Below are 26,882 nucleotides of genomic sequence, written 5' to 3' on the forward strand. Positions count from 1 at the left end.
GATCCCTGTACTGGTTATGATGTACATTTTGAGTGTCAAAATTGTGAGTCACATGCATGTGAATTGTCAAGGGTGCCACAGAAATACATTTAGTGAATTGCCGAAATAGCTCAGTTGGGAGAGCGTTAGACTGAAGATCTAAAGGTCCCTGGTTCGCGTAAGACAAGGCTGCATGAAGAGTGAACTGGAGTTTTCTTGGATCCTTGAAAGAATTTGCTTTTGGAGAATGCAGGCATCGATCCCACTACCTCACGCATGCAAAGCATTTGAGCTAATTCCCCAGCCGTTTGGAATTTCCGCAAGAAGCAACCTAGAGGGTCCAGTCTTGTCAGGCTATGCTGTTGGTGGACTTGTTTGTTTACGTGCCAGCACTTGCAGAGGCTCGGTGCATTTCAACAATTGAGTACAATAGCAAATGGCCGGTTAGCTCAGTTGGTTAGAGTGTGGTGCTAATAACGCCAAGGTCATGGGTTCGATCCCCGTACTGGTTATGATGTACATTTTGAGTGTCAAAATTGTGAGTCACATGCATGTGAATTGTCAAGGGTGAAAAAAAATTAGTGAATTGCCGAAATAGCTCAGTTGGGAGAGCGTTAGACTGAAGATCTAAAGATCCCTGGTTCGATCCCGGGTTTCGGCATTTGTATTTGTTCTTTCTTCATGCTCTGGCTTCAAGGAAACTATCCACAGCTTTGTTTGTGGGCCTCAATGGTGTGTGCTACGCTGCTCCTCTGAAAGTAAGTAATTTCTTGCTTTTTCATCTGACATTTTGACATCAGTGTTACAGGAAAGTTGCTTGTCATTGTTACATGACAGTAGGTTGTCGTAAGACAAGGCTGCATGAAGTGTGAACTGGAGCTTTCTTGGATCCACAAAAAAAATAGTTTTTGGGGAATGCGGGCATCGATCCCACTACCTACAGCATGCTAAGCAAACACAATACCAATTGATCAAATTCCCCAGCTGTTTGGGATTGCCACAAGGAGCAACCAAGAGTGTCCAGTCTTGTCAGGCTATGCTGTTGGTGGACTTGTTAGTTTGTGCTCCAGCACTTGCAGAGGCTCGGTGCATCTCAACAACTGTGCTCTGTAGCCAGCGGCCGGTTAGCTCAGTTGGTTAGAGTGTGTGATACGCTGCTCTCTGAAAGTAAGTAATGTCTTTCTTTTTCATCTGACATTGTGACATCAGGGTTACATGAGAGTTTCTTGTCATTGTTACATAACAGTTTCTTGTCATTGTTTACATGACAGTAGGTTGTCGTAAGACAAGGCTGCATGAAGTGTGAACTGGAGTTTTCTTGGATCCATGAAAGAATTTGCTTTTGGAGAATGCAGGCATCGATCCCACTACCTCACGCATGCAAAGCATTTGAGCTAATTCCCCAGCCGTTTGGAATTTCCGCAAGAAGCAACCTAGAGGGTCCAGTCTTGTCAGGCTATGCTGTTGGTGGACTTGTTTGTTTACGTGCCAGCACTTGCAGAGGCTCGGTGCATTTCAACAATTGAGCAAAATAGCAAATGGCCGGTTAGCTCAGTTGGTTAGAGTGTGGTGCTAATAACGCCAAGGTCATGGGTTCGATCCCCGTACTGGCTATGATGTACATTTTGAGTGTCAAAATTGTGAGTCACATGCATGTGAATTGTCAAGGGTGCCACAGAAATAAAATTAGTGAATTGCTGAAATAGCTCAGTTGGGAGAGCGTTAGACTGAAGATCTAAAGGTCCCTGGTTCGATCCCGGGTTTCGGCATTTGTATTTGTTCTTTCTTCATGCTCTGGCTTCAAGGAAACTATCCACAGCTTTGTTTGTGGGCCTCAATGGTGCGTGCTACGCTGCTCCTCTGAAAGTAAGTCATTTCTTGCTTTTTCATCTGACATTTTGACATCAGTGTTACATGACAGTTTCTTGGCATTGTTACATGACAGTTTCTTGTCATTGTTTACATGACAGTAGGTTGTCGTAAGACAAGGCTGCATGAAGTGTGAACTGGAGCTTTCTTGGATCCACAAAAAAAAATGTTTTTGGGGAATGCGGGCATCGATCCCACTACCTATAGCATGCTAAGCAAACACAATACCAATTGATCAAATTCCCCAGCTGTTTGGAATTGCCACAAGGAGCAACCAAGAGTGTCCAGTCTTGTCAGGCTATGCTGTTGGTGGACTTGTTAGTTTGTGCTCCAGCACTTGCAGAGGCTCGGTGCATCTCGACAACTGTGCTCTGTAGCCAGCGGCCGGTTAGCTCAGTTGGTTAGAGTGTGTGATACGCTGCTCTCTGAAAGTAAGTAATGTCTTTCTTTTTCATCTGACATTGTGACATCAGTGTTACATGAGAGTTTCTTGGCATTGTTACATGACAGTTTCTTGTCATTGTTTACATGACAGTAGGTTGTCGTAAGACAAGGCTGCATGAAGTGTGAACTGGAGTTTTCTTGGATCCTTGAAAGAATTTGCTTTTGGAGAATGCAGGCATCGATCCTACTACCTCACGCATGCAAAGCATTTGAGCTAATTCCCCAGCCGTTTGGAATTTCCGCAAGAAGCAACCTAGAGGGTCCAGTCTTGTCAGGCTATGCTGTTGGTGGACTTGTTTGTTTACGTGCCAGCACTTGCAGAGGCTCGGTGCATTTCAACAATTGAGCAAGATAGCAAATGGCCGGTTAGCTCAGTTGGTTAGAGTGTGGTGCTAATAACGCCAAGGTCATGGGTTCGATCCCCGTACTGGTTATGATGTACATTTTGAGTGTCAAAATTGTGAGTCACATGCATGTGAATTGTCAAGGGTGCCACAGAAATAAAATTAGTGAGTTGCGGAAATAGCTCAGTTGGGAGAGCGTTAGACTGAAGATCTAAAGGTCCCTGGTTCTATCCCGGGTTTCGGGATTTGTTCTTTCTTCATGCTCTGGCTTCAAGGAAACTATCCACTGCTTTGTTTGTGGGCCTCAATGGTGTGTGCTACGCTGCTCCTCTGAAAGTAAGTCATTTCTTGCTTTTTCATCTGACATTTTGACATCAGTGTTACATGACAGTTTCTTGGCATTGTTACATGACAGTTTCTTGTCATTGTTTACATGACAGTAGGTTGTCGTAAGACAAGGCTGCATGAAGTGTGAACTGGAGCTTTCTTGGATCCACAAAAAAAAATGTTTTTGGGGAATGCGGGCATCGATCCCACTACCTATAGCATGCTAAGCAAACACAATACCAATTGATCAAATTCCCCAGCTGTTTGGAATTGCCACAAGGAGCAACCAAGAGTGTCCAGTCTTGTCAGGCTATGCTGTTGGTGGACTTGTTAGTTTGTGCTCCAGCACTTGCAGAGGCTCGGTGCATCTCAACAACTGTGCTCTGTAGCCAGCGGCCGGTTAGCTCAGTTGGTTAGAGTGTGTGATACGCTGCTCTCTGAAAGTAAGTAATGTCTTTCTTTTTCATCTGACATTGTGACATCAGTGTTACATGAGAGTTTCTTGGCATTGTTACATGACAGTTTCTTGTCATTGTTTACATGACAGTAGGTTGTCGTAAGACAAGGCTGCATGAAGTGTGAACTGGAGTTTTCTTGGATCCTTGAAAGAATTTGCTTTTGGAGAATGCAGGCATCGATCCCATTACCTATAGCATGCTAAGCAAACACAATACCAATTGATCAAATTCCCCAGCTGTTTGGAATTGCCACAAGGAGCAACCAATAGTGTCCAGTCTTGTCAGGCTATGCTGTTGGTGGACTTGTTAGTTTGTGCTCCAGCACTTGCAGAGGCTCGGTGCATCTCAACAACTGTGCTCTGTAGCCAGCGGCCGGTTAGCTCAGTTGGTTAGAGTGTGTGATACGCTGCTCTCTGAAAGTAAGTAATGTCTTTCTTTTTCATCTGACATTGTGACATCAGGGTTACATGAGAGTTTCTTGTCATTGTTACATGAAAGTTTCTTGTCATTGTTTACATGACAGTAGGTTGTCGTAAGACAAGGCTGCATGAAGGCCCGCCATTGAGGCCCGCTATTTTCTCTCTAATGTCTTTCTTTTTCATCTGACATTGTGACATCAGTGTTACATGAGAGTTTCTTGTCATTGTTACATGACAGTTTCTTGTCATTGTTTACATGACTGTAGGTTGTCGTAAGACAAGGCTGCATGAAGTGTGAACTGGAGTTTTCTTGGATCCATGAAAGAATATGCTTTTGGGGAATGCATGCATCGATCCCACTACCTCACGCATGCAAAGCATTTGAGCTAATTCCCCAGCCGTTTGGAATTTCCGCAAGAAGCAACCTAGAGGGTCCAGTCTTGTCAGGCTATGCTGTTGGTGGACTTGTTTGTTTACGTGCCAGCACTTGCAGAGGCTCGGTGCATTTCAACAATTGAGCAAGATAGCAAATGGCCGGTTAGCTCAGTTGGTTAGAGTGTGGTGCTAATAACGCCAAGGTCATGGGTTCGATCCCCGTACTGGTTATGATGTACATTTTGAGTGTCAAAATTGTGAGTCACATGCATGTGAATTGTCAAGGGTGCCACAGAAATAAAATTAGTGAGTTGTGGAAATAGCTCAGTTGGGAGAGCGTTAGACTGAAGATCTAAAGGTCCCTGGTTCTATCCCGGGTTTCGGGATTTGTTCTTTCTTCATGCTCTGGCTTCAAGGAAACTATCCACTGCTTTGTTTGTGGGCCTCAATGGTGTGTGCTACGCTGCTCCTCTGAAAGTAAGTCATTTCTTGCTTTTTCATCTGACATTTTGACATCAGTGTTACATGACAGTTTCTTGTTGTTACATGACAGTTTCTTGTCATTGTTTACATGACAGTAGGTTGTCGTAAGACAAGGCTGCATGAAGTGTGAACTGGAGCTTTCTTGGATCCACAAAAAAAAATGTTTTTGGGGAATGCGGGCATCGATCCCACTACCTATAGCATGCTAAGCAAACACAATACCAATTGATCAAATTCCCCAGCTGTTTGGAATTGCCACAAGGAGCAACCAAGAGTGTCCAGTCTTGTCAGGCTATGCTGTTGGTGGACTTGTTAGTTTGTGCTCCAGCACTTGCAGAGGCTCGGTGCATCTCAACAACTGTGCTCTGTAGCCAGCGGCCGGTTAGCTCAGTTGGTTAGAGTGTGTGATACGCTGCTCTCTGAAAGTAAGTAATGTCTTTCTTTTTCATCTGACATTGTGACATCAGTGTTACATGAGAGTTTCTTGGCATTGTTACATGACAGTTTCTTGTCATTGTTTACATGACAGTAGGTTGTCGTAAGACAAGGCTGCATGAAGTGTGAACTGGAGTTTTCTTGGATCCTTGAAAGAATTTGCTTTTGGAGAATGCAGGCATCGATCCCATTACCTATAGCATGCTAAGCAAACACAATACCAATTGATCAAATTCCCCAGCTGTTTGGAATTGCCACAAGGAGCAACCAATAGTGTCCAGTCTTGTCAGGCTATGCTGTTGGTGGACTTGTTAGTTTGTGCTCCAGCACTTGCAGAGGCTCGGTGCATCTCAACAACTGTGCTCTGTAGCCAGCGGCCGGTTAGCTCAGTTGGTTAGAGTGTGTGATACGCTGCTCTCTGAAAGTAAGTAATGTCTTTCTTTTTCATCTGACATTGTGACATCAGGGTTACATGAGAGTTTCTTGTCATTGTTACATGAAAGTTTCTTGTCATTGTTTACATGACAGTAGGTTGTCGTAAGACAAGGCTGCATGAAGGCCCGCCATTGAGGCCCGCTATTTTCTCTCTAATGTCTTTCTTTTTCATCTGACATTGTGACATCAGTGTTACATGAGAGTTTCTTGTCATTGTTACATGACAGTTTCTTGTCATTGTTTACATGACTGTAGGTTGTCGTAAGACAAGGCTGCATGAAGTGTGAACTGGAGTTTTCTTGGATCCATGAAAGAATATGCTTTTGGGGAATGCATGCATCGATCCCACTACCTCACGCATGCAAAGCATTTGAGCTAATTCCCCAGCCGTTTGGAATTTCCGCAAGAAGCAACCTAGAGGGTCCAGTCTTGTCAGGCTATGCTGTTGGTGGACTTGTTTGTTTACGTGCCAGCACTTGCAGAGGCTCGGTGCATTTCAACAATTGAGCAAAATAGCAAATGGCCGGTTAGCTCAGTTGGTTAGAGTGTCGTGCTAATAACGCCAAGGTCATGGGTTTGATCCCCGTACTGGCAATGATGTACATTTTGAGTGTCAAAATTGTGAGTCACATGCATGTGAATTGTCAAGGGTGCCACAGAAGTAAAATTAGTGAATTGCCGAAATAGCTCAGTTGGGAGAGCGTTAGACTGAAGATCTAAAGGTCCCTGGTTCGATCCCGGGTTTCGGCATTTGTATTTGTTCTTTCTTCATGCTCTGGCTTCAAGGAAACTATCCACAGCTTTGTTTGTGGGCCTCAATGGTGTGTACTACGCTGCTCCTCTGAAAGTAAGTAATTTCTTGCTTTTTCATCTGACATTTTGACATCAGTGTTACAGGAAAGTTGCTTGTCATTGTTACATGACAGTCGGTTGTCGTAAGACAAGGCTGCATGAAGTGTGAACTGGAGCTTTCTTGGATCCACAAAAAAAAATGTTTTTGGGGAATGCGGGCATCGATCCCACTACCTATAGCATGCTAAGCAAACACAATACCAATTGATCAAATTCCCCAGCTGTTTGGAATTGCCACAAGGAGCAACCAAGAGTGTCCAGTCTTGTAAGGCTATGCTGTAGGTGGACTTGTTTGTTTACGAGCCAGCACTTGCAGAGGCTCGGTGCATTTCAACAATTGAGCAAAATAGCAAATGGCCGGTTAGCTCAGTTGGTTAGAGTGTGGTGCTAATAACGCCAAGGTCATGGGTTTGATCCCCGTACTGGCTATGATGTACATTTTGAGTGTCAAAATTGTGAGTCACATGCATGTGAATTGTCAAGGGTGCCACAGAAATAAAATTAGTGAATTGCTGAAATAGCTCATTTGGGAGAGCGTTAGACTGAAGATCTAAAGGTCCCTGGTTCGATCCCGGGTTTCGGCATTTGTTCTTTCTTCATGCTCTGGCTTCAAGGAAACTATCCACAGCTTTGTTTGTGGGCCTCAATGGTGTGTGCTACGCTGCTCCTCTGAAAGTAAGTAATTTCTTGCTTTTTCATCTGATATTTTGACATCAGTGTTACAGGAAAGTTGCTTGTCATTGTTACATGACAGTAGGTTGTCGTAAGACAAGGCTGCATGAAGTGTGAACTGGAGCTTTCTTGGATCGACAAAAAAAATGTTTTTGGGGAATGCGGGCATCGATCCCACTACCTATAGCATGCTAAGCAAACACAATACCAATTGATCAAATTCCCCAGCTGTTTGGAATTGCCACAAGGAGCAACCAAGAGTGTCCAGTCTTGTCAGGCTATGCTGTTGGTGGACTTGTTAGTTTGTGCTCCAGCACTTGCAGAGGCTCGGTGCATCTCAACAACTGTGCTCTGTAGCCAGCGGCCGGTTAGCTCAGTTGGTTAGAGTGTGTGATACGCTGCTCTCTGAAAGTAAGTAATGTCTTTCTTTTTCATCTGACATTGTGACATCAGGGTTACATGAGAGTTTCTTGTCATTGTTACATGACAGTTTCTTGTCATTGTTTACATGACAGTAGGTTGTCGTAAGACAAGGCTGCATGAAGTGTGAACTGGAGTTTTCTTGGATCCATGAAAGAATATGCTTTTGGAGAATGCAGGCATCGATCCCACTACCTCACGCATGCAAAGCATTTGAGCTAATTCCCCAGCCGTTTGGAATTTCCGCAAGAAGCAACCTAAAGGGTCCAGTCTTGTCAGGCTATGCTGTTGGTGGACTTGTTTGTTTACGTGCCAGCACTTGCACACTTGCAGAGGCTCGGTGCATTTCAACAATTGAGCAAAATAGCAAATGGCCGGTTAGCTCAGTTGGTTAGAGTGTGGTGCTAATAACGCCAAGGTCATGGGTTCGATCCCCGTACTGGCTATGATATACATTTTGAGTGTCAAAATTGTGAGTCACATGCATGTGAATTGTCAAGGGTGAAAAAAAAATAGTGAATTGCCGAAATAGCTCAGTTGGGAGAGCGTTAGACTGAAGATCTAAAGGTCCCTGGTTCGATCCCGGGTTTCGGCATTTGTATTTGTTCTTTCTTGATGCTCTGGCTTCAAGGAAACTATCCACAGCTTTGTTTGTGGGCCTCAATGGTGTGTACTACGCTGCTCCTCTGAAAGTAAGTAATTTCTTGCTTTTTCATCTGACATTTTGACATCAGTGTTACAGGAAAGTTGCTTGTCATTGTTACATGACAGTAGGTTGTCGTAAGACAAGGCTGCATGAAGTGTGAACTGGAGCTTTCTTGGATCCACAAAAAAAAATGTTTTTGGGGAATGCGGGCATCGATCCCACTACCTATAGCATGCTAAGCAAACACAATACCAATTGATCAAATTCCCCAGCTGTTTGGAATTGCCACAAGGAGCAACCAAGAGTGTCCAGTCTTGTCAGGCTATGCTGTTGGTGGACTTGTTAGTTTGTGCTCCAGCACTTGCAGAGGCTCGGTGCATCTCAACAACTGTGCTCTGTAGCAAGCGGCCGGTTAGCTCAGTTGGTTAGAGTGTGTGATACGCTGCTCTCTGAAAGTAAGTAATGTCTTTCTTTTTCATCTGACATTGTGACATCAGTGTTACATGAGAGTTTCTTGTCATTGTTACATGACAGTTTCTTGTCATTGTTTACATGACAGTAGGTTGTCGTAAGACAAGGCTGCATGAAGTGTGAACTGGAGTTTTCTTGGATCCATGAAAGAATTTGCTTTTGGAGAATGCAGGCATCGATCCCACTAGCTCACACATGCAAAGCATTTGAGCTAATTCCCCAGCCGTTTGGAATTTCCGCAAGAAGCAACCTAGAGGGTCCAGTCTTGTCAGGCTATGCTGTTGGTGGACTTGTTTGTTTACGTGCCAGCACTTGCAGAGGCTTGGTGCATTTCAACAATTGAGCAAAATAGCAAATGGTCGGTTAGCTCAGTTGGTTAGAGTGTGGTGCTAATAACGCCAAAGTCATGGGTTCGATCCCCGTACTCGCTATGATATACATTTTGAGTGTCAAAATTGTGAGTCACATGCATGTGAATTGTCAAGGGTGCCACAGAAATAAAATTAGTGAATTGCCGAAATAGCTCAGTTGGGAGAGCATTAGACTGAAGATCTAAAGGTCCCTGGTTCGATCCTGGGTTTCGGCATTTGTATTTGTTCTTTCTTAATGCTCTGGCTTCAAGGAAACTATCCACAGCTTTGTTTGTGGGCCTCAATGGTGTGTGCTACGCTGCTCCTCTGAAAGTAAGTAATTTCTTGCTTTTTCATCTGACATTTTGACATCAGTGTTACAGGAAAGTTGCTTGTCATTGTTACATGACAGTAGGTTGTCGTAAGACAAGGCTGCATGAAGTGTGAACTGGAGCTTTCTTGGATCCACAAAAAAAATTATTTTTGGGGAATGCGGGCATCGATCCCACTACCTACAGCATGCTAAGCAAACACAATACCAATTGATCAAATTCCCCAGCTGTTTGGAATTGCCACAAGGAGCAACCAAGAGTGTCCAGTCTTGTCAGGCTATGCTGTAGGTGGACTTGTTTGTTTACGTGCCAGCACTTGCAGAGGCTCGGTGCATTCCAACAATTGAGCAAAATAGTAAATGGCCGGTTAGCTCAGTTGGTTAGAGTGTGGTGCTAATAACGCCAAGGTCATGGGTTTGATCCCCGTACTGGGTATGATGTACATTTTGAGTGTCAAAATTGTGAGTCACATGCATGTGAATTGTCAAGGGTGCCACAGAAATAAAATTAGTGAATTGCCGAAATAGCTCAGTTGGGAGAGCGTTAGACTGAAGATCTAAAGGTCCCTGGTTCGATCCCGGGTTTCGGCATTTGTTCTTTCTTCATGCTCTGGCTTCAAGGAAACTATCCACAGCTTTGTTTGTGGGCCTCAATGGTGTGTGCTACGCTGCTCCTCTGAAAGTAAGTAATTTCTTGCTTTTTCATCTGACATTTTGACATCAGTGTTACAGGAAAGTTGCTTGTCATTGTTACATGACAGTAGGTTGTCGTAAGACAAGGCTGCATGAAGTGTGAACTGGAGCTTTCTTGGATCGACAAAAAAAAATGTTTTTGGGGAATGCGGGCATCGATCCCACTACCTATAGCATGCTAAGCAAACACAATACCAATTGATCAAATTCCCCAGCTGTTTGGAATTGCCACAAGGAGCAACCAAGACTGTCCAGTCTTGTCAGGCTATGCTGTTGGTGGACTTGTTAGTTTGTGCTCCAGCACTTGCAGAGGCTCGGTGCATCTCAACAACTGTGCTCTGTAGCCAGCGGCCGGTTAGCTCAGTTGGTTAGAGTGTGTGATACGCTGCTCTCTGAAAGTAAGTAATGTCTTTCTTTTTCATCTGACATTGTGACATCAGGGTTACATGAGAGTTTCTTGTCATTGTTACATGACAGTTTCTTGTCATTGTTTACATGACAGTAGGTTGTCGTAAGACAAGGCTGCATGAAGTGTGAACTGGAGTTTTCTTGGATCCATATAAGAATATGCTTTTGGAGAATGCAGGCATCGATCCCACTACCTCACGCATGCAAAGCATTTGAGCTAATTCCCCAGCCGTTTGGAATTTCCGCAAGAAGCAACCTAAAGGGTACCTTGTCAGGCTATGCTGTTGGTGGACTTGTTTGTTTACGTGCCAGCACTTGCACACTTGCAAAGGCTCGGTGCATTTCAACAATTGAGCAAAATAGCAAATGGCCGGTTAGCTCAGTTGGTTAGAGTGTGGTGCTAATAACGCCAAGGTCATGGGTTCGATCCCCGTACTGGCTATGATATACATTTTGAGTGTCAAAATTGTGAGTCACATGCATGTGAATTTTCAAGGGTGAAAAAAAATTAGTGAATTGCCGAAATAGCTCAGTTGGGAGAGCGTTAGACTGAAGATCTAAAGGTCCCTGGTTCGATCCCGGGTTTCGGCATTTGTATTTGTTCTTTCTTGATGCTCTGGCTTCAAGGAAACTATCCACAGCTTTGTTTGTGGGCCTCAATGGTGTGTGCTACGCTGCTCCTCTGAAAGTAAGTAATTTCTTGCTTTTTCATCTGACATTTTGACATCAGTGTTACAGGAAAGTTGCTTGTCATTGTTACATGACAGTAGGTTGTCGTAAGACAAGGCTGCATGAAGTGTGAACTGGACCTTTCTTGGATCCACAAAAAAAAATGTTTTTGGGGAATGCGGGCATCGATCCCACTACCTAAGCAAACACACAATACCAATTGATCAAATTCCCCAGCTGTTTGGAATTGCCACAAGGAGCAACCAAGAGTGTCCAGTCTTGTCAGGCTATGCTGTTGGTGGACTTGTTAGTTTGTGCTCCAGCACTTGCAGAGGCTCGGTGCATCTCAACAACTGTGCTCTGTAGCCAGCGGCCGGTTAGCTCAGTTGGTTAGAGTGTGTGATACGCTGCTCTCTGAAAGTAAGTAATGTCTTTCTTTTTCATCTGACATTGTGACATCAGTGTTACATGAGAGTTTCTTGTCATTGTTACATGACAGTTTCTTGTCATTGTTTACATGACAGTAGGTTGTCGTAAGACAAGGCTGCATGAAGTGTGAACTGGAGTTTTCTTGGATCCATGAAAGAATTTGCTTTTGGAGAATGCAGGCATCGATCCCACTAGCTCACACATGCAAAGCATTTGAGCTAATTCCCCAGCCGTTTGGAATTTCCGCAAGAAGCAACCTAGAGGGTCCAGTCTTGTCAGGCTATGCTGTTGGTGGACTTGTTTGTTTACGTGCCAGCACTTGCAGAGGCTTGGTGCATTTCAACAATTGAACAAAATAGCAAATGGCCGGTTAGCTCAGTTGGTTAGAGTGTGGTGCTAATAACGCCAAGGTCATGGGTTCGATCCCCGTACTGGCTATGATGTACATTTTGAGTGTCAAAATTGTGAGTCACATGCATGTGAATTGTCAAGGGTGAAAAAAAATTAGTGAATTGCCGAAATAGCTCAGTTGGGAGAGCGTTAGACTGAAGATCTAAAGGTCCCTGGTTCGATCCCGGGTTTCGGCATTTGTATTTGTTCTTTCTTGATGCTCTGGCTTCAAGGAAACTATCCACAGCTTTGTTTGTGGGCCTCAATGGTGTGTACTACGCTGCTCCTCTGAAAGTAAGTAATTTCTTGCTTTTTCATCTGACATTTTGACATCAGTGTTACAGGAAAGTTGCTTGTCATTGTTACATGACAGTAGGTTGTCGTAAGACAAGGCTGCATGAAGTGTGAACTGGAGCTTTCTTGGATCCACAAAAAAAAATGTTTTTGGGGAATGCGGGCATCGATCCCACTACCTATAGCATGCTAAGCAAACACAATACCAATTGATCAAATTCCCCAGCTGTTTGGAATTGCCACAAGGAGCAACCAAGAGTGTCCAGTCTTGTCAGGCTATGCTGTTGGTGGACTTGTTAGTTTGTGCTCCAGCACTTGCAGAGGCTCGGTGCATCTCAACAACTGTGCTCTGTAGCCAGCGGCCGGTTAGCTCAGTTGGTTAGAGTGTGTGATACGCTGCTCTCTGAAAGTAAGTAATGTCTTTCTTTTTCATCTGACATTGTGACATCAGGGTTACATGAGAGTTTCTTGTCATTGTTACATGACAGTTTCTTGTCATTGTTTACATGACAGTAGGTTGTCGTAAGACAAGGCTGCATGAAGTGTGAACTGGAGTTTTCTTGGATCCATGAAAGAATTTGCTTTTGGAGAATGCAGGCATCGATCCCACTACCTCACGCATGCAAAGCATTTGAGCTAATTCCCCAGCCGTTTGGAATTTCCGCAAGAAGCAACCTAGAGGGTCCAGTCTTGTCAGGCTATGCTGTTGGTGGACTTGTTTGTTTACGTGCCAGCACTTGCAGAGGCTCGGTGCATTTCAACAATTGAGCAAAATAGCAAATGGCCGGTTAGCTCAGTTGGTTAGAGTGTGGTGCTAATAACTCCAAGGTCATGGGTTTGATCCCCGTACTGGCTATGCAGTAAATTTTGAGTGTCAAAATTGTGAGTCACATGCATGTGAAATGTCAAGGGTGCCACAGAAATAAAGTTAGTGAATTGCCGAAATAGCTCAGTTGGGAGAGCGTTAGACTGAAGATCTAAAGGTCCCTGGTTCGATCCCGGGTTTCGGCATTTGTATTTGTTCTTTCTTCTGGCTTCAAGGAAACTATCCACAGCTTTGTTTGTGGGCCTCAATGGTGTGTGCTACGCTGCTCCTCTGAAAGTAAGTAATTTCTTGCTTTTTCATCTGACATTTTGACATCAGTGTTACAGGAAAGTTGCTTGTCATTGTTACATGACAGTAGGTTGTCGTAAGACAAGGCTGCATGAAGTGTGAACTGGAGCTTTCTTGGATCCACAAAAAAAATAGTTTTTGGGGAATGCGGGCATCGATCCCACTACCTACAGCATGCTAAGCAAACACAATACCAATTGATCAAATTCCCCAGCTGTTTGGGATTGCCACAAGGAGCAACCAAGAGTGTCCAGTCTTGTCAGGCTATGCTGTTGGTGGACTTGTTAGTTTGTGCTCCAGCACTTGCAGAGGCTCGGTGCATCTCAACAACTGTGCTCTGTAGCCAGCGGCCGGTTAGCTCAGTTGGTTAGAGTGTGTGATACGCTGCTCTCTGAAAGTAAGTAATGTCTTTCTTTTTCATCTGACATTGTGACATCAGGGTTACATGAGAGTTTCTTGTCATTTTTACATGACAGTTTCTTGTCATTGTTTACATGACAGTAGGTTGTCGTAAGACAAGGCTGCATGAAGTGTGAACTGGAGTTTTCTTGGATCCATGTAAGGGAATACCCCCCTGAATTGGACAAAAATGAATGGCAAGATATTGGCATTGGACAAACCATTTACATGATGTCCAATACCACCCAAAGCGCCGTTGATTCGTGCAAAGTATATGGCAAATGCCATATGGCAATTGCCAATTGTAACACCTCAAAAATCCAACAGGGGGCGAGTGCGCTCCACCGGGGTTTTTCATGTTGGAAATGCAACCCAAGTCAACATCCAAAAGCAAAATTTTGAAAAAAGGATTTTTTTTTCCAAAACTTATCACCCCTTAAAAAAGTGCTTTCTGGGCCGTTTTTCGAAATTCTTTCGCTTTTTTTGTCAATTACACATGTGTAAGAACTGTATGAATATACTTTTGTCCAATTTTGATATCACATTTTTTTTTTTAATTACATGCGCATAAGGCATTGTCCATTTGCAATATGATTTCATAGGAAGTCAAAAGTCAAAAGTCAAAAATGTCAAAATTTGGTAAAAAACTTCACACATCCTTAAAAAAGTGCTTTCTGGACCGTTTTTCAAAATTCTTTCAATTTTTATGTCAATTACACATGTATAAGAACTTTATCAACATACTTTAGTCATACTTTATTATCATTTTTTTTTTTTTTTTTACTTGTGCATAAGGCATATGTTTTCTCCATTTGGAATATGATTTCATAGGAAGTCAAAAGTCAAAAGTCAAAAATGTCAACATTTGGTAAAAAACTTCACACATCCTTAAAAAAGTGCTTTCTGGACCGTTTTTCAAAATTCTTTCGAATTTTGTGTCAATTACACACGTATAAGAACTGTATCAACATACTTTATTCGTATTTTATTATCATAATTATTATTTTTTTTTTTTACTTGTGCATAAGGCATATGTTTTGTCCATTTGCAATATGATTTAATAGGAAGTCAAAAGTCAAAAGTCAAAAATGTCAAAATTTGGTAAAAAACTTCACACATCCTTAAAAAAGTGCTTTCTGGACCGTTTTTCAAAATTCTTTCAATTTTTATGTCAATTACACATGTATAAGAACTTTATCAACATACTTTAGTCATACTTTATTATCATTTTTTTTTTTTTTTTTTTACTTGTGCATAAGGCATATGTTTTCTCCATTTGGAATATGATTTCATAGGAAGTCAAAGTCAAAAGTCAAAAATGTCAAAATTTGGTAAAAAACTTCACACATCCTTAAAAAAGTGCTTTCTGGACCGTTTTTCAAAATTCTTTCGAATTTTGTGTCAATTACACACGTATAAGAACTGTATCAACATACTTTATTCGTATTTTATTATCATAATTTTTTTTTTTTTTTTACTTGTGCATAAGGCATATGTTTTGTCCATTTGCAATATGATTTAATAGGATGTCAAAAGTCGAAAATGTGATTTTTTTTTTAAACTTTAAAAACTAAAAAAAGTGCTTTCTGGACCGTTTTTCGAAACTGTTTCGATTTTAAGACAATTAATCATGTGTAAGAAGTGTATGAATATACTTTTGTAAAATGTTTTATCATAATTTTATTTTTTTTACTTGTGCATAAGGAAGATGATTTGTCCATTTGCAATATGATTTCACAGGAAGTCAAAAGTCAAAGTCAAAAGTCAATTTTTTGGGGGGCCAAAATTGACTGAACTGATGAACTCGGGACGGCCGGGCAGTGATAGTTGTTCATTTCCATCACTCGTTGTGTTGATTTCATCATGTCCATTTGGTGATGTTTTTTCACTATAGAATCATATTGCAAATGCGCGTGCAACTGGTAACCGGAAAAAAAAAATGATGATTTCATTATGTCCATTTGTTTATGTTTCCTTACTTTTTCAAAGTCACTGTGCATTTGCAATATGTTTTAATGGGCAGGTACCATCACGAATTTGTCATGCTCAAAATTCAAACTATACTTTGCTCAAACTATACCTTTGTCAACTTGTATTATCATAATTTTTTTTTGTTTTACTTGTGCATAAGGCATATGTTTTGTCCATTTGCAATATGATATCATAGGAAGTCAAAAGTCAAAGTCAAAAGTAACGATTTTCCTCCGTGCAACTGGTGATCTGAAATGTGCAACTGGTGATCTGAAATGTGCAACTGGTAACCCAAAAAAAAAAATTGGATTCTATGTTTCCTTACTTTTTCAAAGTCACTGTGCATTTGCAATATGTTTTAATGGGCAGGTACCATCACGAATTTGTCATGCTATAAAAATCCTGCAGGAATGTGAAATTGACTGGCCGGATGAACTCGGGATGGCTTTGCAGTGATTCTGGGTCATCTCAATCGCTCGTTTGGGTTGATTTCAGAATGTCGCTTTTGGTGATGTTTTTTCACTATAGAATCATATTGCAAATGCACGTGCAACTGGTCACCCAAAAAAAAAAAAAAATGTTTTTTGTTTATGTTTCCTTACTTTTTCAAAGTCACTGTGCATTTGCAATATGTTTCAATGGGCAGGTACCATCACAAATTGGTCATGCTATAAAAATCCTGCAGGAATGTGAAATTGACTGGCCCGATGAACTCGGGATGGCTTTGCAGTGATTCTGGGTCATCTCAATCGCTCGTTTGGGTTGATTTCAGAATGTCGCATTTGGTGATGTTTTTTCACTATAGAATCATATTGCAAATGCACGTGCAACTGGTCACCCAAAAATAAAAAAAAATTGTTTATGTTTCCTTACTTTTTCAAAGTCACTGTGCATTTGCAATATGTTTTAATGGGCAGGTACCATCACCAATTGGTCATGCTATAAAAATCCTGCAGGAATGTGAAATTGACTGGCCCGATGAACTCGGGATGGCTTTGCAGTGATTCTGGTTCATCTCAATCGCTCGTTAGGGTTGATTTCAGAATGTCGCTTTTGGTGATGGTACCTCACTGTTTAAACATATTGCAAATGTACAAGAGTCAAGTGGACAAGAGTCCATCAGTCAATTAGATATCATTCTGACACCAAACTGATACAAACTGACACCAAACCCACTTTTTCCAACTCGTTAAGTAGCCAACTATTACATACTTCAGAGCTGGCCCAAAATTCACAACGCCTTCGGTTCAAACCATAAAAAAACCATAAAACACGTAGTTACGTTCTAGCTGCGGGTCCATTTCTTATGTTATGTGTTAGCCTAGCTGAGGCGACCCCGAATCCCAAGTTTCGGCTCGATAGGTCATTTGGTGTCCGAGAAAAACCCTAATTGGTGCTGAAAATCCACTTTTTTCCATGCCTTGCTACAGGGTCCTTGAACGAGCTATCGGACAGAAACGTTGGGGTCCGTCTCTATGGGCCGAGCCGGTTTCAATGCACCTAGCCTTGCATCTCTGAGACTTTTCTAAACGTCGTCATTTTCGTAATGGTCAAAATGAATTGAAGGTATTGCAAATGTACGAGGCTGTTTCTCGGTCCGAGAACCGTCTAGAGCCACGTAACTCACCACGTACCATCGACCGGAGGTCTAGAACAGGTTTCTAAAGTTTCGGAACTCTAGGTCTGACGGTTCTTTTTTAGCTCCAACAAAGCTAACTATTGCAGCCACTGTCTGTCTCTACGCACCCCAATACGTCCCTCCATCCAAGTTGTGTTTTAGTGTGATTTTTTTTCCTTTGATTTTTTGGGGGAAAAATGACTGATTTACAGTTCATGGGGGTTGCCTAATCACATATATGAAGTTTTGGACAGATCTGACTTTTTTAACCCTTCGAAACAGCCCCTGAGACACCAATTATGGCACTTCCGGTTGGCACAGGAAGCTATAAATCAACACATATCCTCATTGGGGTATGCTGTTACAGAATCCTGAGTTTTAAGTCCTTACGTTAAGAATTGACTGATTTACACAGGGTTGAATGCACTATGTCTATCAAACTGCAGACAGGGTATGGGTAAACACTTTTAGGGTGATTTTAACCACTTCCGGTTGGTCCAGGAAGCTTAGAATCAACACAGGTAGACCTCATAGTGGCCTGATGGACTGGTACCGAAGACAGGTTCATACGGCATTCATAACCCATATAGACTTCAGGTTGAAATTAGGGGTGCAGGCAATGTATTCCTATGGGGAGAGATGACACTGTAATCTGTGAGATCAAAAAACACTGTTTTACTGTTAAGGGTTAATGCCACACGGTCAAGGTTAGGCTTGCACGGATCGAGAGGACCTTAGGAACATTCCTGTGGTGGAATTTGTCTTCTCACCCTAACGGTTCTCTCACTCTCACCCAAAATCAAATGACATTGTGGGGCAGGCTACATTTTGGGCCTACTTTCTAATGGTCGCTGCGCCTAGACCGAGCGAGCTACGGTCAAGAGGGATATCTCGTTGAACTCGGCACGGCCTAGGGATTATGGTAATGCCATTTCCTGCTCTCTGTGTCTTTAAGCACCGCAATTTATCACTCCATCCTTCCTGTGTGTGTGTGAGGGAGGTTTTCTTTGACATCTGTTGGGAGAAATGACTGATTTACAGTTCAGAAGGGTTACCTAGTCACACATATGACATTTTGGAGAGATCAGACTTTTTTAACCCCTCGAAACAGCCCCTGAGACACCAATTATGGCACTTCCGGTTGGCACAGGAAGCTATAAGTTAACACATATCTTGGTTGACATAGCCACTTACAGAATCCTGAGTTTTAAGTCTTTACGTTAAGAATTGACTGATCTACACAGGGTTGAATGCACTATGTCTATCAAACTGCAGGCAGTGTATGGGTATACACTTTTAGGGTGATTTTAACCACTTCCGGTTGCTCCAGGAAGCTTAGATTCGACACAGGTAGACCTCATAGTGGCCTGATGGACTGTCTTAGAAGACAGGTTCATAAGGCATTCATAACCCACATAGGCTTCAGGTTGAATTTAGAGGTGCAGGCAATGTATTCCTATGGGGAGAGAAGTCAAAGCAAGCTGTTTCAAGTAAACACCTTCTTTTTACTGTGAAGGGTTAATGCCACACGGTCAAGGTTAGGCTTGCACGGATCGGGAGGACCTCAGGAACGCACCTGAGGTCGAATTGTGCTTCTCACCCTAACGGTTCTCTCACTGCCACCCAAAATCAAATGACATTGTGGGGCAGGCTTCATTTTGGGCCTTCTTTTTTTCAAGTTCGCTGCACTCAGAACGAGCTACGGTCAAGCGGGGCGTCTCGCTGAAATCGGCACAGTCTGGAGACTATGGTGATGCCATTTTTTGTGTTGATTTCAGAATGACATTTTGGTGATGGTCCCTCTCCGTTTAAACATATTGCAAATGCACAAAAGTCAACTAGCAAGTCAGTGTCCATCAGTCAATTAGATGTCATTATGACACCAAACGGATATCAATTGACACCAAACCCACTTTTTCCTACTCATTTAGAAGCCAACTATCACATATGTCAGAGCAGGCCCATAATTCACAGCGCCTTCAGTTTAAAACATAATAAAAAGGTAAAACACATAGTTACATTCTAGCTGCGGGTCCAGTTCGGACATTATGTGAAGTCCTATGTGAGGCGACCCCGAATCCCGAGTTTCGGCTCGATAGGTCATTTGGTGTCCGAGAAAAACCCTAATTGGTGCTGAAAATCCACTTTTTTTCCATGCCTTGCTACGGGGTCCTTGAACGAGCTATCGGACAGAAATGTTGGGGTCCGTCTCTATGGGCCGAGCCGGTTTCAATGCACCTAGCCTTAAGTCTCTGAGACTTTTCTAAACGTCGTCATTTTTGTGATGGTCAAAATGAATTGAAGGTATTGCAAACGTACGAGGCTGTTTCTCGGTCCGAGAACCGTCTAGAGCCACGTACCATCGACCGGAGGTCTAGAACAGGTTTCTAAAGTTTCGGAACTCTAGGTCTGACGGTTCTTTTTTAGCTCCAACAAAGCTAACTATTGCAGCCACTGTCTGTCTCTACGCACCCCAATACGTCCCTCCTTCCAAGTTGTGTTTTAGTGTGATTTTTTTTTCCTTTGAAATTTTTGGGGAAAAATGACTGATTTACAGTTCATGGGGGTTGCCTAATCACACATATGAAGTTTTGGAAAGATCAGACTTTTTTAACCCCTCGAAACAGCCCCTGAGACACCAATTATGGCACTTCCGGTTGGCACAGGAAGCTATAAATAAACACATATCCTCATTGGGGTATGCTGTTACAGAATCCTGAGTTTTAAGTCCTTACGTTAAGAACTGACTGATTTACACAGGGTTGAATGCACTATGTCTGTCAAACTGCAGGCAGGGTATGGGTAAACATTTTTAGGGGCATTTTAACCACTTCCGGTTGGTCCAGGAAGCTCAGAATCAACACAGGTAGACCTCATAGTGGCTTGATGGACTGGTACCGAAGACAGGTTCATACGGCATTCATAACCCATATAGACTTCAGGTTGAAATTAGGGGTGCAGGCAATGTATTCCTATGGGGGAGATGACACTGTAATCTGTGAGATCAAAAAACACTGTTTTACTGTTAAGGGTTAATGCCACACGGTCAAGGTTAGGCTTGCACGGATCGGGAGGACCTTAGGAACATTCATGTGGTGGAATTTTTCTTCTCACCTAAACGGTTCTCTCACTGTCACTCAAAAGCAAATGACATTGTGGGGCAGGCTTCATTTTGGGCCTACTTTTCTAATGGTCGTTGCGCTTAGACCGAGCGAGCTACGGTCAAGCGGGATAGCTCGTTGAACTCAGCACAGTCTGGAGACTATGGTGATGCCATTTTTTGTGTTGATTTCAGAATGCCATTTTGGTGATGGTCCCTCTCCGTTTAAACATATTGCAAATGCACAAAAGTCAACTAGCAAGTCAGTGTCCATCAGTCAATTAGATGTCATTATGACACCAAACCCACTTTTTACTACTCATTTAGAAGCCAACTATCACATATGTCAGAGCAGTCCCATAATTCACAGCGCCTTTAGTTTAAAACATAATAAAAAGGTAAAACACATAGTTACGTTCTAGCTGCGGGTCCAGTTCGGACATTATGTGAAGTCCTATGTGAGGCGACCCCGAATCCCGAGTTTCGGCTCGATAGGTCATTTGGTGTCCGAGAAAAACCCTAACTGGTGCTGAAAATCCACTTTTTTCCATGCCTTGCTACAGGGTCCTTGAACGAGCAATCGGACAGAAACGTTGGGGTCCGTCTCTATGGGCCGAGCCGGTTTCAATGCACCTAGCCTTGCGTCTCTGAGACTTTTCTAAACGTCGTCATTTTTGTGATGGTCAAAATGAATTGAAGGTATTGCAAATGTACAAGGCTGTTTCTCGGTCCGAGAACCGTCTAGAGCCACGTAACTCACCACGTACCATCGACCGGAGGTCTAGAACAGGTTTCTAAAGTTTCGGAACTCTAGGTCTGACGGTTCTTTTTTAGCTCCAACAAAGCTAACTATTGCAGCCACTGTCTGTCTCTACGCACCCCAATACGTCCCTCCATCCAAGTTGTGTTTTAGTGTGATTTTTTTTTCCTTTGATTTTTTTGGGGAAAAATGACTGATTTACAGTTCATGGGGGTTGCCTAATCACATATATGAAGTTTTGGACAGATCAGACTTTTTTAACCCTTCGAAACAGCCCCTGAGACACCAATTATGGCACTTCCGGTTGGCACAGGAAGCTATAAGTCACCACATATCCTCATTGGGGTATGCTTTTACATAATCCTGAGTTTTAAGTCTTTACGTTAAGAACTGAGTTATTTACGGAGGGTTTAGTATGTGTGTGTTATTTCAGAAAATCATAGAAAATCACAGAAATCTCGCAGAGCTCCGCAGCACACTTTAAAAAGATTCGTATGAACACCCTGCAACTGGATCTGTAACCGTTGAAAAAAAAAAAGCCTATTTGTGACCATCAACAAGTTGTCATTGTTCCGTTTCTCTTAAATGACGATAGATAAATGGCTGGTTCTTTTTTTATTGACACCGGAGGCTCCTTGACTTTGACCTGAAGTGGAAAAATAATTTCTCTACTTCCATTTTGGACCTTTAATCCCAGAAAAACGGCCATAACTCAAAAACCGTTGAGGCCTAGACGCCATCTTGTTCGGGGCCAACTGCCCATTATGCCAAACCTACGCTCACCAAGTTTCGGCTTCGAAATATTTTCCGTTTTCGAGATAAGGCCCCGTCGTGATTCGTGATGTTTTGCCAAATTGCCATATGATTCCGTATGCCCTCTTGTGGGAATTTCCGGGATAGCGGAAAAATGGTCCAAAACTTGTTTATTTTATAAAACGGAAACCGAATGTCCGACAAAGTTAATTTGATGACTTCCCGGTAGGTCTGGCCCTACCGCACGGGCCGACGCCGACCGCAAATTTTACAAATGTTTTCGGACGTCTAGTAAGGGACCGTACATTTGCAATATGGACTTTTTCACTGATCATACACGAAATGCCGAAATGTTCCCTTATGTATGAAAGAATTTGCTTTTGGAGAATGCAGGCATCGATCCCACTACCTCACGCATGCTAAGCATTTGAGCTAATTCCCCAGCCGTTTGGAATTTCCGCAAGAAGCAACCTAGAGGGTCCAGTCTTGTCAGGCTATGCTGTTGGTGGACTTGTTTGTTTACGTGCCAGCACTTGCAGAGGCTCGGTGCATTTCCACAATTGAGCAAAATACCAACAGGCCGGTTAGCTCAGTTGGTTAGAGTGTGATGCTAATAACGCCAAGGTCATGGGTTCGATCCCTGTACTGGTTATGATGTACATTTTGAGTGTCAAAATTGTGAGTCACATGCATGTGAATTGTCAAGGGTGCCACAGAAATAAACTTAGTGAATTGCCGAAATAGCTCAGTTGGGAGAGCGTTAGACTGAAGATCTAAAGGTCCCTGGTTCGATCCCGGGTTTCGGCATTTGTTCTTTCTTCATGCTCTGGCTTCAAGGAAACTATCCACAGCTTTGTTTGTGGGCCTCAATGGTGTGTGCTACGCTGCTCCTCTGAAAGTAAGTAATTTCTTGCTTTTTCATCTGACATTTTGACATCAGTGTTACAGGAAAGTTGCTTGTCATTGTTACATTACAGTAGGTTGTCGTAAGACAAGGCTGCATGAAGTGTGAACTGGAGCTTTCTTGGATCGACAAAAAAAAATGTTTTTGGGGAATGCGGGCATCGATCCCACTACCTATAGCATGCTAAGCAAACACAATACCAATTGATCAAATTCCCCAGCTGTTTGGAATTGCCACAAGGAGCAACCAAGAGTGTCCAGTCTTCTCAGGCTATGCTGTTGGTGGACTTGTTAGTTTGTGCTCCAGCACTTGCAGAGGCTCGGTGCATCTCAACAACTGTGCTCTGTAGCCAGCGGCCGGTTAGCTCAGTTGGTTAGAGTGTGTTATACGCTGCTCTCTGAAAGTAAGTAATGTCTTTCTTTTTCATCTGACATTGTGACATCAGGGTTACATGAGAGTTTCTTGTCATTTTTACATGACAGTTTCTTGTCATTGTTTACATGACAGTAGGTTGTCGTAAGACAAGGCTGCATGAAGTGTGAACTGGAGTTTTCTTGGATCCATGAAAGAATATGCTTTTGGAGAATGCAGGAATCGATCCCACTACCTCACGCATGCAAAGCATTTGAGCTAATTCCCCAGCCGTTTGGAATTTCCGCAAGAAGCAACCTAGAGGGTCCAGTCTTGTCAGGCTATGCTGTTGGTGGACTTGTTTGTTTACATGCCAGCACTTGCAGAGGCTAGGTGCATTTCCACAATTTAGCAAAATACCAAAAGGAGGGTTAGCTCAGTTGGTTAGAGTGTGATGCTGATAATGCCGAGGTCATGGGTTCGATCCCTGTACTGGTTATGATGTACATTTTGAGTGTCAAAATTGTGAGTCACATGCATGTGAATTGTCAAGGGTGCCACAGAAGTACATTTAGTGGATTGCCGAAATAGCTCAGTTGGGAGAGCGTTAGACTGAAGATCTTAAGGTCCCTGGTTCGATCCCGGATTTCGGCATTCGTATTTGTTCTTTCTTCATGCTCTGGCTTCAAGGAAACTATCCACAGCTTTGTTTGTGGGCCTCAATGGTGTGTGCTACGCTGCTCCTCTGAAAGTAAGTAATTTCTTGCTTTTTCATCTGACATTTTGACATCAGTGTTACAGGAAAGTTGCTTGTCATTGTTACATGACAGTAGGTTGTCGTAAGACTGCATGAAGTGTGAACTGGAGTTTTCTTGGATCCATGAAAGAATTTGCTTTTGGAGAATGCAGGCATCGATCCCACTACCTCACGCATGCTAAGCATTTGAGCTAATTCCCCAGCCGTTTGGAATTTCCGCAAGAAGCAACCTAGAGGGTCCAGTCTTGTCAGGCTATGCTGTTGGTGGGCTTGTTTGTTTACATGCCAGCACTTGCAGAGGCTTGGTGCATTTCCACAATTGAGCAAAATACCAAATGGCGGGTTAGCTCAGTTGGTTAGAGTGTGATGCTAATAACGCCAAGGTCATGGGTTCGATCCCTGTACTGGTTATGATGTACATTTTGAGTGTCAAAATTGTGAGTCACATGCATGTGAATTGTCAAGGGTGCCACAGAAATACATTTAGTGAATTGCCGAAATAGCTCAGTTGGGAGAGCGTTAGACTGAAGATCTAAAGGTCCCTGGTTCGCGTAAGACAAGGCTGCATGAAGTGTGAACTGGAGTTTTCTTGGATCCTTGAAAGTATTTGCTTTTGGAGAATGCAGGCATCGATCCCACTACCTCACGCATGCAAAGCGTTTGAGCTAATTCCCCAGCCGTTTGGAATTTCCGCAAGAAGCAACCTAGAGGGTCCAGTCTTGTCAGGCTATGCTGTTGGTGGACTTGTTTGTTTACGTGCCAGCACTTGCAGAGGCTCGGTGCATTTCAACAATTGAGCCAAATAGCAAATGGCCGGTTAGCTCAGTTGGTTAGAGTGTGGTGCTAATAACGCCAAGGTCATGGGTTCGGTCCCCGTACTGGTTATGATGTACATTTTGAGTGTCAAAATTGTGAGTCACATGCATGTGAATTGTCAAGGGTGAAAAAAAATTAGTGAATTGCCGAAATAGCTCAGTTGGGAGAGCGTTAGACTGAAGATCTAAAGGTCCCTGGTTCGATCCTGTGTTTCGGCATTTGTATTTGTTCTTTCTTCATGCTCTGGCTTCAAGGAAACTATCCACAGCTTTTTTTGTGGGCCTCAATGGTGTGTGCTACGCTGCTCCTCTGAAAGTAAGTAATTTCTTGCTTTTTCATCTGACATTTTGACATCAGTGTTACAGGAAAGTTGCTTGTCATTGTTACATGACAGTAGTTTGTCGTAAGACAAGGCTGCATGAAGTGTGAACTGGAGATTTCTTGGATCCACAAAAAAAAATGTTTTTTGGGGAATGCGGGCATCGATCCCACTACCTATAGCATGCTAAGCAAACACAATACCAATTGATCAAATTCCCCAGCTGTTTGGAATTGCCACAAGGAGCAACCAAGAGTGTCCAGTCTTGTCAGGCTATGCTGTTGGTGGACTTGTTAGTTTGTGCTCCAGCACTTGCAGAGGCTCGGTGCATCTCAACAACTGTGCTCTGTAGCCAGGGGCCGGTTAACTCAGTTGGTTAGAGTGTGTGATACGCTGCTCTCTGAAAGTAAGTAATGTCTTTCTTTTTCATCTGACATTGTGACATCAGTGTTACATGAGAGTTTCTTGTCATTGTTACATGACAGTTTCTTGTCATTGTTTACATGACAGTAGGTTGTCGTAAGACAAGGCTGCATGAAGTGTGAACTGGAGTTTTCTTGGATCCATGAAAGAATTTGCTTTTGGAGAATGCAGGCATCGATCCCACTACCTCACGCATGCAAAGCATTTGAGCTAATTCCCCAGCCGTTTGGAATTTCCGCAAGAAGCAACCTAGAGGGTCCAGTCTTGTCAGGCTATGCTGTTGGTGGACTTGTTTGTTTACGTGCCAGCACTTGCAGAGGCTCGGTGCATTTCAACAATTGAGCAAAATAGCAAATGGCCGGTTAGCTCAGTTGGTTAGAGTGTGGTGCTAATAACTCCAATGTCATGGGTTTGATCCCCGTACTGGCTATGTAGTACATTTTGAGTGTCAAAATTGTGAGTCACATGCATGTGAATTGTCAAGGGTGCCACAGAAATACATTTAGTGGATTGCCGAAATAGCTCAGTTGGGAGAGCGTTAGACTGAAGATCTAAAGGTCCCTGGTTCGATCCTGGGTTTCGGCATTCGTATTTGTTCTTTCTTCATGCTCTGGCATCAAGGAAACTATCCACAGCTTTGTTTGTGGGCCTCAATGGTGTGTGCTACGCTGCTCCTCTGAAAGTAAGTAATTTCTTGCTTTTTCATCTGACATTTTGACATCAGTGTTACAGGAAAGTTGCTTGTCATTGTTACATGACAGTAGGTTGTCGTAAGACTGCATGAAGTGTGAACTGGAGTTTTCTTGGATCCATGAAAGAATTTGCTTTTGGAGAATGCAGGCATCGATCCCACTACCTCACGCATGCTAAGCATTTGAGCTAATTCCCCAGCCGTTTGGAATTTCCGCAAGAAGCAACCTAGAGGGTCCAGTCTTGTCAGGCTATGCTGTTGGTGGACTTGTTTGTTTACATGCCAGCACTTGCAGAGGCTTGGTGCATTTCCACAATTGAGAAAATACCAAATGGCGGGTTAGCTCAGTTGGTTAGAGTGTGATGCTAATAACGCCAAGGTCATGGGTTCGATCCCTGTACTGGTTATGATGTACATTTTGAGTGTCAAAATTGTGAGTCACATGCATGTGAATTGTCAAGGGTGCCACAGAAATACATTTAGTGAATTGCCGAAATAGCTCAGTTGGGAGAGCGTTAGACTGAAGATCTAAAGGTCCCTGGTTCGCGTAAGACAAGGCTGCATGAAGTGTGAACTGTAGTTTTCTTGGATCCTTGAAAGAATTTGCTTTTGGAGAATGCAGGCATCGATCCCACTACCTCACGCATGCAAAGCATTTGAGCTAATTCCCCAGCCGTTTGGAATTTCCGCAAGAAGCAACCTAGAGGGTCCAG

At 43.0% G+C, this 26,882-nt stretch overlaps 21 non-coding genes across 21 annotated transcripts; all 21 read left to right on the forward strand.

The window, feature by feature from the left end:
• The first annotated feature begins 417 nt into the window (after positions 1–417).
• trnai-aau (transfer RNA isoleucine (anticodon AAU)) lies at positions 418–491 on the forward strand. The gene has a single exon. It is a non-coding gene; the product is annotated as a tRNA-Ile (tRNA).
• Positions 492–567: 76 nt separating this feature from the next.
• Positions 568–640, forward strand: trnaf-gaa (transfer RNA phenylalanine (anticodon GAA)). Its single transcript has one exon. It is a non-coding gene; the product is annotated as a tRNA-Phe (tRNA).
• Positions 641–1,519: 879 nt separating this feature from the next.
• Positions 1,520–1,593, forward strand: trnai-aau (transfer RNA isoleucine (anticodon AAU)). The gene has a single exon. It is a non-coding gene; the product is annotated as a tRNA-Ile (tRNA).
• Positions 1,594–1,675: 82 nt separating this feature from the next.
• trnaf-gaa (transfer RNA phenylalanine (anticodon GAA)) lies at positions 1,676–1,748 on the forward strand. Its single transcript has one exon. It is a non-coding gene; the product is annotated as a tRNA-Phe (tRNA).
• Positions 1,749–2,652: 904 nt separating this feature from the next.
• On the forward strand, positions 2,653–2,726 carry trnai-aau (transfer RNA isoleucine (anticodon AAU)). Its single transcript has one exon. It is a non-coding gene; the product is annotated as a tRNA-Ile (tRNA).
• A 1,646-nt stretch (positions 2,727–4,372) lies between these two features.
• On the forward strand, positions 4,373–4,446 carry trnai-aau (transfer RNA isoleucine (anticodon AAU)). The gene has a single exon. It is a non-coding gene; the product is annotated as a tRNA-Ile (tRNA).
• A 1,799-nt stretch (positions 4,447–6,245) lies between these two features.
• Positions 6,246–6,318, forward strand: trnaf-gaa (transfer RNA phenylalanine (anticodon GAA)). Its single transcript has one exon. It is a non-coding gene; the product is annotated as a tRNA-Phe (tRNA).
• A 457-nt stretch (positions 6,319–6,775) lies between these two features.
• Positions 6,776–6,849, forward strand: trnai-aau (transfer RNA isoleucine (anticodon AAU)). The gene has a single exon. It is a non-coding gene; the product is annotated as a tRNA-Ile (tRNA).
• An 82-nt stretch (positions 6,850–6,931) lies between these two features.
• On the forward strand, positions 6,932–7,004 carry trnaf-gaa (transfer RNA phenylalanine (anticodon GAA)). The gene has a single exon. It is a non-coding gene; the product is annotated as a tRNA-Phe (tRNA).
• Positions 7,005–7,884: 880 nt separating this feature from the next.
• Positions 7,885–7,958, forward strand: trnai-aau (transfer RNA isoleucine (anticodon AAU)). Its single transcript has one exon. It is a non-coding gene; the product is annotated as a tRNA-Ile (tRNA).
• A 76-nt stretch (positions 7,959–8,034) lies between these two features.
• On the forward strand, positions 8,035–8,107 carry trnaf-gaa (transfer RNA phenylalanine (anticodon GAA)). Its single transcript has one exon. It is a non-coding gene; the product is annotated as a tRNA-Phe (tRNA).
• Positions 8,108–9,142: 1,035 nt separating this feature from the next.
• trnaf-gaa (transfer RNA phenylalanine (anticodon GAA)) lies at positions 9,143–9,215 on the forward strand. The gene has a single exon. It is a non-coding gene; the product is annotated as a tRNA-Phe (tRNA).
• A 613-nt stretch (positions 9,216–9,828) lies between these two features.
• On the forward strand, positions 9,829–9,901 carry trnaf-gaa (transfer RNA phenylalanine (anticodon GAA)). The gene has a single exon. It is a non-coding gene; the product is annotated as a tRNA-Phe (tRNA).
• An 878-nt stretch (positions 9,902–10,779) lies between these two features.
• Positions 10,780–10,853, forward strand: trnai-aau (transfer RNA isoleucine (anticodon AAU)). The gene has a single exon. It is a non-coding gene; the product is annotated as a tRNA-Ile (tRNA).
• Positions 10,854–10,929: 76 nt separating this feature from the next.
• On the forward strand, positions 10,930–11,002 carry trnaf-gaa (transfer RNA phenylalanine (anticodon GAA)). Its single transcript has one exon. It is a non-coding gene; the product is annotated as a tRNA-Phe (tRNA).
• An 871-nt stretch (positions 11,003–11,873) lies between these two features.
• trnai-aau (transfer RNA isoleucine (anticodon AAU)) lies at positions 11,874–11,947 on the forward strand. The gene has a single exon. It is a non-coding gene; the product is annotated as a tRNA-Ile (tRNA).
• A 76-nt stretch (positions 11,948–12,023) lies between these two features.
• On the forward strand, positions 12,024–12,096 carry trnaf-gaa (transfer RNA phenylalanine (anticodon GAA)). The gene has a single exon. It is a non-coding gene; the product is annotated as a tRNA-Phe (tRNA).
• A 1,035-nt stretch (positions 12,097–13,131) lies between these two features.
• trnaf-gaa (transfer RNA phenylalanine (anticodon GAA)) lies at positions 13,132–13,204 on the forward strand. The gene has a single exon. It is a non-coding gene; the product is annotated as a tRNA-Phe (tRNA).
• A 9,438-nt stretch (positions 13,205–22,642) lies between these two features.
• Positions 22,643–22,715, forward strand: trnaf-gaa (transfer RNA phenylalanine (anticodon GAA)). Its single transcript has one exon. It is a non-coding gene; the product is annotated as a tRNA-Phe (tRNA).
• A 1,029-nt stretch (positions 22,716–23,744) lies between these two features.
• trnaf-gaa (transfer RNA phenylalanine (anticodon GAA)) lies at positions 23,745–23,817 on the forward strand. Its single transcript has one exon. It is a non-coding gene; the product is annotated as a tRNA-Phe (tRNA).
• A 2,173-nt stretch (positions 23,818–25,990) lies between these two features.
• trnaf-gaa (transfer RNA phenylalanine (anticodon GAA)) lies at positions 25,991–26,063 on the forward strand. Its single transcript has one exon. It is a non-coding gene; the product is annotated as a tRNA-Phe (tRNA).
• Positions 26,064–26,882: the final 819 nt, after the last annotated feature.

The sequence above is a fragment of the Oncorhynchus clarkii genome, chromosome 20, assembly GCF_045791955.1.
Source record: "Oncorhynchus clarkii lewisi isolate Uvic-CL-2024 chromosome 20, UVic_Ocla_1.0, whole genome shotgun sequence".
In the NCBI taxonomy this organism is placed as follows: domain Eukaryota; kingdom Metazoa; phylum Chordata; class Actinopteri; order Salmoniformes; family Salmonidae; genus Oncorhynchus; species Oncorhynchus clarkii.